Consider the following 14,422-nt stretch of genomic DNA (forward strand, 5'->3'; position numbering starts at 1 on the left):
CCTTGTTTCTTTTTGCAGACAGTGGATATTGGGGTTTTCGCACATAGCTAAGCCATTGTTAACCCTTTTGACAAAGGACACGCCTATCCCAATCCCTTGGTCAGATGAGTGTGATACTGCTTTTCAGCAACTACGACAGGCCCTTTGTTCAGCACCAGTGTTAGGAACCCCTGATTATGCAAAACCCTTTTCGTTGTATGTGCATGAGAAAGATGGATGTGCATTGTCAGTTTTAGTGCAGATGCACGGCGATAAGCAGCGCCCATGTGCATATTTTTCGGCTGTACTTGATCCTGTTGCCCGAGCATTGCCTGGTTGTTTTCGCTCGGTTGCGGCGACAGCTGTGTCAATACGCCAAAGCGAGGGAATTGTGTTATCTCACAAACTGTTGGTATTAGTCCCCCATGCCGTTGATGCCCTGCTTAATCAGACAAAGACGCAGCATTTGACCAGCGCCCGTTTAACAGGATATGAGTTGACACTTTTGGCTCCTCATATTACGTTAAAAAGGTGCGTCACGTTAAACCCGGCAACATTGTTGCCATACCCCGAAACCCAGCCTGAGGCACGGAAAGCGCATGATTGTATTCTCGTGACTGAGGAACAAACAAAGGGTCGTATTGATCTCCAGGATACGCCCTTTCCAGATGTAGATGGAGAACTGTGGGTGGATGGATCCTGCCTGAAACTACCAGATGGTACGGCTTCAGCAGCGTATGTGATTACCACATTGCAAACGATAGTGGAGACAGCACGCATACCACAGAAATCAGCTCAAGCAGCGGAACTGATAGCATTAACACGAGCATGTGAGCTCAGTACAGGACTATGTGTGAATGTTTATACAGATAGCCGCTATGCTTTCGGAGTAGCGCACGATTTCGGCCTACTCTGGAAGGAGAGAGGGTTTTTAACGTCACATGGAGTACAGATAATGCATGGAGAGTTAGTTCACAATCTTTTAACCGCATTGACATACCCAAAGAAAATTGCTATCGTTAAGTGTAGCGCCCATAGGAAAGTAGTTGACAAAGTTGGAGAGGGGAATGCGTTGGCAGATCGGGTAGCACGGGAAACTGCGATGCAGCCCGGTACCACTGCCGTGTATGTAGTGAAGTCACAGGTGGAAAGATGGCATGATGCGAAGGAGGAAGTGCGAGAAATGCAAAAGACCGCTTCTGACAAAGAGCGGGAACAATGGGCTAGTGAGGGAGAACTGGATGACGAGGGTTGCTGGAGAAATAAGCAGATGAATAGATGGAAATTACCTACGGCTTTTATACAGCCTATGGTTCAGATGGCACATGGGCTAGCACATTTTGGAGCTTCCGCAATTGTGAAATTGCTTACCCAAGTCTGGGAGCATCCAGAGATTGCTAGCACAGCAAAGAGGGTGGTGCAGACCTGTATGATCTGCCTGAGGTACAACCCAGGAAAGGGTACTCGAGCTCCAGCAGGAGGATTTGTGACACCCACTGCACCCTTTGAGGTTCTGCAGATGGATTACATCCAGCTTGAGCGCTGTAATAATCTGAAGTATGTTCTAGTAGTGGTCTGCGCTTTCAGCAAATGGGTTGAAGCGTACCCTACGAAAGACAATACTGCGATGACTACTGCGAAGCTGCTGCTGAAGGAGTTTTTCCCCCGATATGGTGTTTGTAGACTTCTGTGGAGTGATAATGGCCCTCACTTTGTAGCGGACGTTATAAAGTATGTCTTGAAGGGTCTAGGCATCACTCAGAAGTTCCACGCCGTGTTTCACCCTCAGTCTGCAGGCCTAGTTGAGAAGTATAATGGTACACTGAAGCTTAAGATCGCTAAAATTCAAGCTTCAACGTCTTTGACTTGGCCAGACGCTCTGCCACTGGCGTTATTGTCAATTAGATCGGTACCACACTCTCGAACTGGCCTTACACCTTACGAAATTGTCTTCGGACGCCCAATGAATATTTGGGGTCCACCAAAACCTAAAGCTGTGTATGATGTACCTTGTGTAATGATGAATGATTATCTGGCACAGTTAACGGATAACTTGGTTTCTATTCATCAACAGGTCCGAGAGGCGCTCCCTGATCGGTCTACCGGTGAAGGACATGGTCTCCGGCCTGGTGACCATGTCATGGTGAAAGTTTTCGACAGGACGAACAGCTTGGAACCGAGATGGGTGGGCCCTGAGCAGGTCCTCCTCGCAACGAGGACGGCTGTGCGAGTCTCCAACCGAAAGAATTGGATCCACTCTCTGCACTGTAGGAAGGTGCCGCCCGGATTGGTGGAACCTGCCGTGCTGACCGATCAACGAGAAATCTTGGCTGCAGAGACAGGCCGTGCTGCGGAGCCAAATGCCACTGAGGAGCTCTTTCCGGACCACGCAACTCCTGGAGGAAGGCGATATCATCTTCGACCAAGGAAGTGAGTTTTCCAGTACCGGGACATACTGTCAGAACGGCCCTTGGGTTAGTGAAACGGAGAGCCGATGAGGCAAGGGGGGGGGATCAGCCCTGCATTAGTGTAGCGACACCCGTCTTGGCCCGCTGGTGAAGAAATCAACCGCTGCCCAAGGGGAAGAGTTCTGACAGACTTTTTAGTTTCAGGAAGATATTGGTTTTATTCTTATCTTTACCTTGACATGGAGAAAAAGAAAATACTTTGTGCAGTAGGGTTCATGTTGACAGTAGCCATTGTTGGGATAACCACATGGTTCGTGGAGGATGTAACTCCCGCTCGGAAGATTCTTGTGTTGACAACTCCGGTGCCTGAGGAGCACTACTTTTATACATTACCGTATCAAGAATTGAAGCATCGACAGTCTTACTTGAATAACACTTTCATCCAGATGCTGCATCATACCCACGTTGCTACGAATGCTACGAACTGTTGGATATGTGGGATGATGCCAGCTCATCAGAAGAAAGGAGGAACGCCATTTATACCACTTCCTTTCTCTCATAATGGTTCTTGTAGAGCATGGTATACCTTGCTTTTTGCTACTCGGAAACCAACAGTGGGACGATTGCTCTTCAGACTTAATAAAGAATGCCATCAAGACAAAAATGGGTATCCACAAGCGAATGGGACAATTTGGGAGTGGGAAGAGTACCGACCAGACAATGAATCCATTCCCTACATCTTTACGAACACAAGAGACACTGTGGGAAAGGACAAGTTTGTAATTCAAGTAGCACAAGCTCAAGCGGACCTGTGTGTCCAGAGTGTGGGTTTTATTCCTGTTGGTGTTAGTGATTGCATTACTGTGTTGAAGTTTGATGGGTTGAACAATAGTACCTTCTTGGCCTCCCATAATACGTATTTTGTGTGTGGAAATAAAGGTTATTACCGTCTGCCGGCTGGGTGGTCTGGGGTATGCTATGTATCATTTCTATTACCTCCAGTATTCTTAGCTCCCGCATCTTATCATAAGGATCTGAAATTATTGAATAATGTGACTGTAAATAGGTATAAACGTACTTTATCAATTGATGATGTAGATCAGACTGATACCAGCCTGCAACAGTATATTGATTTTAACTTGGGACTGTTTTTCTTTGTTGGAGCTGCCCTGAACAGTAGGAAGATCCGAAGATTAACAAGAGTGGTAGAAGCTGTGACAAACCAGACTGCCGCTGCTCTTGGGAATCTTACGGAGGAATTACAGATCACTAGAATTGTTGCATTGCAGAATCGTATGGTATTAGATGTTATGCTAGCTGACAGAGGAGGAGCATGTAAAATTATTGGAAGTAGCTGTTGTGTGTTTATTCCTGATCATACGCCATCAGTTTATAATGCCATCAATAAACTGCATAAAATTGCAGCTGAGATCCATACAGAAAACGGCACTTGGTCCTTTTCTGGATGGTTTTGGGCGTTAATTACTGCCTGGGGATGGAAGGTTCTAACTGGTCTCTGCATTATTGTAGCGGTTCTGTTTTCATGCTGTATTTGCGTTCAGTGTGGTCCTTTACTCTGCTCATTATGTGTATCATTTTGCATCCCCGATAAGAAAGCTATTGCCAATGTCACTTATCAGAAACGTTTAGCTAAGGAAGTAGAAGAGATGATGATAATTGATATACATGATGATTATTCTAACAAGCCGGATGTCTTCAGTAAATGCTGAAAGGGTCGTCTGTTGTAAATTGAAACAACGATGTGATTAAGCATTTACTAAAGACATTAATTCCCCTCTCCATAGATCATGTTTTCTCTGTTATGTTGACCGAAGTTCGGACTCCATTTTGCATTGTCATGCTTCCACGTGTTCCCCACGAGAAGAGTCCAACCTCTGTGTTAGTTGCTCTTGTAATCTGCCTAGTAACAGTCTATAAATAGCTCCTTCGTCCATCTGGCACATGGCCAGACTTGACCACATCTGTTACCAGTTAGCCTTGCTTGACCATGTTTTCGCGGGCTTAAGGAGTGTGTTAGCTCCGCCCACATATTGATTCAGTATCGAAAATGACCATAAATGGTAATGTTCTTCAGCCTCATGTTGTATCCACCCACTTATGAGCCCCTCTGTTGTGTATAAAAGGGGACTGTGTACGCAAGTTCTTTGTGCTACTCTATGCAATACTGAAGAGTGTTGTGTGGATTGTAGGACCACCCTTAAGGGTTAATAAATGCTGTCTTTGTACTTTGCAGTTTCCGTGCCAACTTCCTTATAGATTCCGTTACAGGAGAGCGAACCCTTGTGTCCTGCGGGCCTAGCTGGGGCCTGTATTCATCAAGTCCGTGGACCAGATTGAATGAGCCTTCCCAAGAAGTAAGACCTCCGGCTTACTGGAGTTGAGCTGAAGGAGGTTAGCAACCATCCATGATGCAATTTGTAACATACAGTGTTTGAATTTGACTTTGGTAAGTTCCGGATTTGGATCCATGGTGATGATCAGTTGAGTGCCATCAGCATTTGAGATTGTTTCAAAGCTGCAAGACCTGATAAGCCTGGCAAGGGGAGTGACATATATGTTAAAAAGAGCAGGGCTCAAAATAGATCCCTGTGGAACCCCTTTATCCAGGGCCATGGATTTAGAGTGATAAGAATCCATATGTACACTATGAGTTTGTTCTGATAAAAGGTTTTCCACCCATTTCAGAGCTTTGCCACTGACCCCAATCTCCTCCAATCTTTGACTTAGAATTGGGTGGGAGATGGTATCAAATGCAACTGATAGATCAAGGAGAATAAGCATAGCTGAATTCCCCTGGTCTAACATGAGTCTGATTGTGTTGGTGAACTCCATTAGCGCTTACTATGTGCTATGAGCTCCACAGAAGCCTGACTGGGAGGGTTCCAACAGAGAGTTGGATTCCACAAAAGACACCAATTGGTGGTTTACTAGTGACTCTGAAACTTTGGCAATGAGAGGGAGCAGTGATATAGACCTATAGTTTTGCATATCCAAGAATGGGTCTAAATCATACATTTTCCATTTTGATGGAAGAGTTGCCAACTTAAACGCAAGATTGCATAGATCTGTGATGGGGGCAAGAATGATTAGAGCCACAGTGATAATGAGGTAAGGAGGGCACGATCCAATGGGGACCCAGATTTGATCCTATGTAACCTATCCAAAACTTGATATGGGGTGGCGGGATTGAAATACTCCAGGGTGGAGGCCTGGGAGATAACACAAACTTCAGAAGAGGCTAGTTTTGTCAATACCACATTATTTGAAAGAGATAAATAGATCGTTTGTTCATAAGGAGCTGCCAAGTCATCGCAAAGCATCTGCAATGCTCGGATAGTAGAGCTACATGTGGTCGGAATAGTGAATTATTTAAAAAATTTAAAAAGTTCTTTAGAGGATCTTTTTTACAGAATTGAGTCTGTCCACTATGTGAGTACTTCTTGCAGTATTGCATATTTTTTGATATTTTCCTAATGCAATTTTAAAGATGAGTCTATCCAAATTTAGTCTTACTCCATTTGCGCTCATGCTTCCTACATAGGGATTTTTCCTTTTTATAGATTCAGTATTCCAAGGAGCGGAGGTTTTTGTTTGTGCTCAAATTCAGGGGAGCAATAATCTCTAAAGCCTGCATTATGGAGTCCTCAAAAACCTTTAATGCAAGATCCATATCTTCGTAGTCCCTCAGAAGAAGGGGAGTAAATACAGAGGAAAAAGTGGAAGGAACTACCTTCCTCCAGGATCCGGTAGGCTTAGAGCCATTGGAATAGCCAGCGCAGGGTTTCTGACATGGTATAGAAACATTTAGAGAGAATTGGTCAGTCTACACCAGAACAGTTGGGGGATCAACCACTATGTTGGGGGAGTTGGTACACACAGCGTCCAAAGTATGTCCAGTGATATGGGTGGGACTAATTACCTTTTGATAAAGACCAAGGGATTCTAGATTTGCAAGAAGACAGATAGAATCAGAATCAGACTGATTGTCCACATGATGGTTGAAGCCCCTAAGAACAGAAACTGGTCTGCTGCTAATATATGGGGTGCTAACCGTTCCATAAGCTTAACACTGAAAGTTTTCTTTTTGCCAGGAGGGCAGTAGACCAGGGCCCCCTTCCAGGGTAAATCTGAGGTGTTTTTAAGTTGAAAGATTATCATTTTCAACTAGGTTGGGGAACAGGAGTCCAAGGATTTTATCTTTAATGAGCTACATACAGCAATGGCCACTCCGCCACCCATTTTTAACTGCCTGTCCAATCTAGTCAAATTATAATCATCAGGAATGCTACTGCAATAGATGGGGAGGCAGTTGAGTGAAGCCATGTTTCAGTGATAAAGCATAAGTCAGGTGGTGTGGTAGTATCTAAAAGATCCCAAAGCTAATAAGCATGCTTTGGAATAGAACGCGCATTGAGATATAAGCTGTGTAGCTAAGAGGGGGTACATCTAGAAACACCAGAAGAAATCCTATTTTTACCGTTTGAAGGGTTATGTCCTGTGGTGAAAGGTGATTCTAGCTTGGTCTGAGAGGGGGAAGGAACACAGGAGAAGTTGCATATGTTACAGTGCCATGGACCCTCCTTATCCATAGGAGATAATATCCCTGAACAAGAGGCGCTATCATTTAAATTCCTTATCATGGTGAGCGGCGAACTAGTATAGGATAACTTGCCCATGGCTTACCCATTAGAAAAGATACAGACATTCTGGCGGCGTCCAAGCACAAAAGGGCGCAGATTGGCTTGCCTTTGGCGTACCTTCAGCACACCAGCAACTTGCCCTCTGCGCGGGTCCCCTCTGCGTTCGCGTTGGGGCTTATGTACTAAGTGAAAGCCCGGAAAAGAAGAAATTTGGAGACTAGACCATTAGACAGGTTATGCGGCGGTGCTTGATATTGTGAGAGACCAGATACTCCGCTAGCTCAGACGTGCTGAAGAGAGGTCCATTGTCCGTGCTTCTCCAGCTTCAGGATAACTTCTGAAGCAGATGTTGTCGTCATGATTTCTACTTCAGGATAGAATGAGTTGTCACCCACAATGACCAGCATGTGTTGTCCTCCGGATAGACTGCCAAAATCTGCACTTACTCTCTGCCATGTAGCACTGGGGCCTACTTCAGTGATAACCGGTGCTGTGCGGTCGGGCGGGCTCATGGGAGGCAAACTGGACAGCTTTGCACAACAGCCTCCACTTTCTGGTCCAAACCTGAGAATCAAACCTTGGTCCTCAGCCAGATCTTGGACTTTACGATGCCTTGGTGTGTTTCATGTGCAAGGAGCGCTGCCTTCTGTGTAAGACATTCAGGCAGTACAAGTCATGGGCTGGTTACTGACAGCTCCTGGCAAACGTGATACAATGCCTTGAGGATTGACTGGGCCTCTTCTGTGTGGAAAGATGCTGCGTTTTTCAGCAGGAGCCAATCTTTAGTGGTGACTGCTAGGGGTGGGCGGAATTTGCGAAAGTGACTTTCGCAAGTTATCGCGAAAATGTTAAAAATCTCCGCAAACACGCGGAAATATCGCGAAGATGCGGAAGTTTTTTTCCCGCTTGCGGTATTTTCTGCGTGGTCGCGGCTCGCCAACTTACCCATGCGGTTGCTCGCGGGCACGGCCAACTTGTTTTCACTCTTCTCGCGGTGCATGATCGCGAGAAGAAAGACGTGATCGCGCGACCAATGACATTACTGCGGGTGCGAACTGTCACGAGACAGCGCAAATGGCTACCAACAATCCAACATCTCGTGGAGAACGCGACCGGATCGGGAAAACTTGTCGGCGAACGCGGGGATTCAGGTAAGGCGATCGCGTGCGCGCGAGAATGTATTATTTTACAGCGCGAGCAAGAAACAAATTATCGCTAAGCTGCGGAATGCGGAAATTTTGACATTTTCGCGCTCTCCGCGGAACGCGAAAATGTCAAATTATCGCAATTTCCGCGAGCGGAACGGAAATTTAGCCCAGGCCTAGTGACTGCCTCGATGGCAATCTGCAAGAAGTCATCTCTTTGGATGACGCCTATTACTTCCATCAGGGACATCAGAAGAGGTTTGGAGCGATCCACATTTTCGCATACTCTTCGGTTTCCACAGCTTCCACGGCCTCAGGAAGAGGGGCAGGTCAGGCATGCCTCGAAGGGAAATCAACAGGGTTTCGGGTGCCATGTCAGTATTCAACAGCAATTAAACTCTTGCAGCTGAAGGATTCATTCCTCAATCCTCGAGGGAGGCCTCGACGACGATCCTTGGAAGAGCGGGATCAGTGGCTTATGGTCTATGATGACGAAGAATGCGTGGCCAAATAGGTAGGTGTAAAAATGCCTGCAGCCCCCTAGAATGGCAATCGCTTCACACTCTATTTGAGAATAGAGCTGGTCTGTGGGTGTGAGAGTGCGGCTGGCGTAGACCAGCAGAGCCCATTCTCTGCATTCCTACCATTGAGCCAGTAATGCCGCCTGGCCGGTGGGACTAGAATCCACCACTAGCTGTGATGCTCTCTGGGGGTTGAAGTACACCAGAGTTCTATCTGCACACAAAGCTGCCTTAGTGTGTCAGAATGATTCTTCCTGCTCAGGTCCCCAGACCCATGGGCTGGATGACTTGGTGAGACCCCTGAACAGGCCGGTGATGTCTGACAGGTTTTTCATGAAGTGTCCGCAGCATGTCACCATGCCTATGAAATTGCAGACTCCTGACATTGATGACGGGGCCTCTTCAATGCCCTTTACCTTGTCGGGGTCAGGGCCAAAGCCTTTTTCCAAAAAGCATTACCCAAAGAAATTAATGTATTTCCGTAGGAATTCATACTTTTCTTGGTGTTGTGTGTGCCCACGTTCGTTGAGCTGTGTGAAGATGGCAGAGAGATGAGTCAGATGTTCTTCAACCGTGGGGGTGTGAACGAGGAAGTCGTTGCTCACGTTGAGCACCCTGGGCAGGCCAGGGAGGACGTTCTTCACAATGTTTTGGAAGACTATGGTGGCGCTGGAGATGCCAAGATTGAGCCTTGTGTATCTCCACAGGCCTAAGTGGGCCAAGAAAGTGGTGATGGGATGGGGGTCTGGTGGTAGCTGGAGCTGAGGTCAATTTTGGATAACCATCTGGAGCCTGTCAGCTCTCTAATGATATCATTTATGGTTGGTGTAAGATGGCGTTCTAGCTTGATCGCTAGGTTCGGGACCCTCATGCGACACAAATGTGGACTGCATCTGGCTCCTTGGGCTTCTTTGCCACTACGATGGGGAAAGCAATGATGTGGGGCCTATTAGCCACTTATTGATGCCTGCTTTCTCCAGTAGCTTCAACTCGGCTTCTAATTTGGGTCGAAAGTGGAAAGAAATACTTCTATGTTTGTGGGCCACAAGAGAAACGGACTTGTCAATATGCAGTTGAATGGCGGGACCTGACAGGCAGCTGAAGTCCTGCAACAGATGGTCTAGATCATACGCATGCACGCTAAAGGCAAATTGTATGAGGTTGAGACATTGAGCCATGTGGCAACTAAGCAGAAGTCCTGACCCGTCTTGCGACACGTAGATCTTCGCTCTTCGGTGTGCGGAGTCATGGGACAGGTCTGCCTGAAATATGAAGTGATGCAGCAGCGGTGAGCAGTTGCCAAAAGGGTATACCTGCATGCTAGTATTCCGGAGTGCTGGTGGGTCAGGTAAGCTGTGGCAGACATCCACTGCCATAAGATTAATTGTGGGTCTTGTGTCTATAAGAGCAAAGACAGGGTGGTTCTGTACTTTGATCCTGCACAAAGGGGCAGTCTTGAGTTATCCATCTTCCTCACCACATGGACAAGTTATGCGTCATCTTCGTCCATGTCGACGTCCAACAGGTTATCTGTGTGTGGTTCCACTGTGCGCACCACTTTCCATGGGCCTTTGGGTCGTTGCCCTTGCAAAGAGCGGCAGACTTTGGAGAAGTGATTGTGTTTCCCACACAGACTGCACGTCTTGCTGTTGGGAGGGCAAGTTCAAGTGTGAGGGTATGGGCTACACACCTGCAGGTGCGAGCTTGCAGTCCTTGTTTGGCAGGGCTTGGAAAAAGCCCAGTGGAATCTGGCTTACCTCCGCACGCACCTTTTTTGGATGGCATTAATTGGTTCTTCCTAGATAGGGGTAGAGGAGTGTGGGTCCATGTGGGCCGCCCGAGCAATGGAAAGTTCCCACATTTTAGAATGTGTCTCATGGACATTTAGGGCTCTTGCAAGACATGCTTATGCAGTTTCGAGGAGGTACACCCTTGAATGAACTGGACCTGGATGTCATTGTCTTCATCTAGCAGACTGCAGTTGCTGGCAAGCTTTCTTAACTGCCCATGGAAAACATCAACTGATTCATCCGGTAGCTGTCGAGCTTGGCACAGAAGGAATCTTTCATAGTATGGGTTGGTGTAAGGTTCAAAGTGCGCAGTGACAGCATCCCTCATGGTGGCGTAGTTTTGCGGGGGACCTGCTTCAACCAATGACTTCTATATTTTATGAATGTCGGCTTCTTCTAGGTGGAGAAGCATGGGGTATCTGCGGCTAGCAGGGACCTCTATAGCTTCAAAGTAATTCTCTAGGTGTTCCACCCATGCTTTACATGGAGCGGCTTAGGAGGGGGGAGGCGCAGTGATCGTGAAAGGCTCTAGTGGAGGGATGGATGCCATGTGACTGAGGTGTGATACGCAACAGAGGTGATCAGGGGTCCCAAGAGGTCACAATCCGGGTTGGAGTGTCGGCGCAGTTGCGATGCGTGCTGTGAATAATGGAAACATTGACCTGTGGAACCTGCCAGTGGGCGATATGTGGAGACACTCCTCTAGCCAGGGAGTCCTGACGTGGTGGCCTTATCTCCATCTTAAGTATGCTGTGCCTTGATATCTTCTTTTTTTTGTGTCAATGATGGATAATTTTCACGCTTGAGTGTTATTTTTGTTATATATCTTTTAGTATTCCTCCGTGTACCGAAGATGCCCCTCGGCCTCTTGGGGGTGGAGCTTGGGGACTGGAGTGCTGCTGAGACAGGGAGCAGCAGGGGGGCAGCCGCCGCATTGCCTTGCCGGCGATGTGATCACCTGGTGAGGCAGGATGTGCTGATGTGAGGATAGAGCCTCGACCCTCGGGCACAGCGGACCCAGGCGGCGTAGAGACGGAGCAGGCTGACAGCTCTCAGGCCTGGGAGGTTCCATCAGTGAAGTACCACGGGTGCTGGGAGCCGCTGAAGCAGAAGCGAGAGAATGCAGAAGGCTGGAAGGATAAGGGAGAGCACACATGAGTACTGTGGCCCTCTTGTAGCCAGTGCGGTGCCGTAGACCAGTCCCACAATAGACCCTACAAAAGGACGACATATTCAAAGTGATCCAGTGGTGGTCTCCGACTGGAGCCATGCCATGGCACACCAGGCTTTTTTATTATCCTACGCTGGTGTGCACCAGCCATCACCGCTGCTCTTACGCACACTGGGTTTTACCAATATCCCCCTGTGCACGGATCACTCTATTGTGTGGCCCATGACCCGGCAACACTACAGTTCTTATTGTGTGTGTTAGGTATCTTCATGCTCTCTGCAAGGCAATAATCACATGGGTCTCGTATGTGAGTGGCAGATGATAAATGGTGATTTGCTCTTGGCTGCCTCTACCGGTTCTGGGACAGTGATAGAAAGCCTTTTCAGGATCAGAAACATATTTTATGTGAGTCTCTATGCAAGTCACTGTCAGGTTCAGTGGTGCTGCCCCTGGGAAGACAATCATAGCAGGCCTGTTCGAGGAAGAGAATGCAGAAGCCACAGAGTGTACATGGCACCATATACACATATCCTCTCTCTTTGTTAGATTAGAAGCATTCCGCTTCCGCTTACGGGAGGTGCTTAGCGCTGATTGGCTGACTTGGGCCAATCAGACGCTAGACGGAAGGAGCCAATTGTTGCCCACCGGCTATTTGATGTACGCCACAGCATGGCGCGCCAGTGCGCCAAAGACAAGCACTTCTGCACCAGGCACTAGGCACTCTGCCCGAGTAGATAGGCATAAGCTCTCATACTCGCCTAACAGCCTCTTGTCCCTCAAAGCACAATGCTCTACTTGTGTTAATCACGCCCGGTCCCGACTGGGGGGTCCCCTTAACTGCAAACAATGTGCGTTCAAAATAAGGTTGGGTGCATTAAGCTCAATTCCTCCTCCCCACACATCTGAGTTCAGGTTTCTCAGCCTGAATTGTAGGTCCCTGGCCAAGCATCATGCAAAGGTGTTTGACCTGTTACTAGAGGAATCCACAGATGCGTTGTTCTTAACGGAAACCTGGCTGACACAGGACTCCGCTGCCGAATCATAGTTAGCACTACCCCAGGGCTACGCTATGAAATAATTAAATAGAGTCTGTAACAGAGGAGGGCATTGCAATAATCTTAAAAAGAGTTCCACCACTGCAGCTTCATTAAGGAGGATATCCCAGATTGTGAAAGTGCCCTTTTTAAAATTACCCTAAACCACAATCTTACAATCTCTGGCTTGCTCATTTATCAACCACCAGGGCCATCTAAAGTCTTAAGGGAAAAGCTGGTTAACAAAGTCACCATATTGGCCAGTAAATCTGCACATTTTAATATTCTGGGAGACCTCAACCTACATCTGGAGGATCTTAAGAAGGAGATTGTCAGTTTCTTAGCAGATTTAGAGGCTTGCCAGCCGTTACAATACGTTCTCAGCGTCACATATTTAGCAGGGCACCTGCTAGACCTTGTGCTCTCCAATCTGGCCTCCAGAAAGGTTTTCCCTCCTCTTCCCATGGGTTGGTTGGATCATTTCCTTGTCTCTATTTCCCTGCGATGGCAAGGAAATCCACTACAGATTTGTCTGCAACCTGCTCTAAAGCGACCCTGGCACTAAATTAGACGTTAGCCACTTCTCTGATCTGCTGCTAAGTCATAAACCCCAGCTACCCTCTAACATAGATGCAGCAAATGTCCTTTTTCAGGACTGGCATATACATGCCCTTGACAGCTGTATTCCTGCTAAACTGAGCTATTGAAAAAGAGCGCAGTCTTTGACCCATATAAAATATAAATGCAAGCAACTTGAGCGTGCTTGGAGACGCTCATATGACCTAGAAGCGAAAAACCAGTATCACGCATTCATTAAGGTCTACTACAAGTTGACTCAGAAAGCCAGGGCTGAGTATATTGCCTCTAAAATTAAAGAGAGTAATAATCCCTCAAACATGATCTTCACCCTTCTTAAGGTTATGAAGAGTTTTAATTCGGAAACAATTGCCCATCACCTCGACTAATCAGTGTGACAAGTTGGCCAGATATATTTTTAACAAGGTAGAGAAGATTTACTATAATTTTCCAACTGTAAATGCCAACATAGTTTGTATGGGAGGGCAAAGGCACAACGGAAACAATGTTGGAAAAACATTGTTCTCCTTCCCTCTACTATCTCTCTCTGAGGTTGAGTCTCTCTACACTAAAATTAAATCAGGCAACCCAGCTGATCCTATGAAACCAGATCAACTCCAAAAATGTCAAAAACATATTCTACCACCATGTAGGGAGCTGATTGATTTATCCCTGACCTCGGCTTCCGTACCACTCATGGAAGCATGCTAAAGTAACACTGCTATAAAAAAACGTCTTTGGAGCTATCCAAGCCGGAAAACTATCGCCCTATATCTCAGCTCCCGTTCCTGGCCGAAGCTACTGAATCTCATGTGACAATCTTCCTCACAGAGTTTGTAGAGCTCAATGAGATACTGGACTCCTCACAAAACGGTTTCAGATCACGCCACTGTACCGAATCCACTTTATTGGCAGTGATGGAGCAAATTCGAAGCAGTTTGGATGAAGGAAACTCTGCGGCTCCAATTCTTCTTGACCTAAGTGCCACTTTTGATACAGTATCCCATGAGATCCTATTGTGCCGCCTGCAGGGGATAGGTATCTGGAGTGCTGCCTTGGCCTTGTTCAGATCTTTTCTGGATGACAGAATGTTCCAGGCCACTGTACCTCCCCACTGTTCGCAGGACTATGCCATCA

The sequence above is a fragment of the Triturus cristatus genome, chromosome 5_1 (genome assembly GCF_964204655.1).
Source record: "Triturus cristatus chromosome 5_1, aTriCri1.1, whole genome shotgun sequence".
Classification (NCBI taxonomy): domain Eukaryota; kingdom Metazoa; phylum Chordata; class Amphibia; order Caudata; family Salamandridae; genus Triturus; species Triturus cristatus.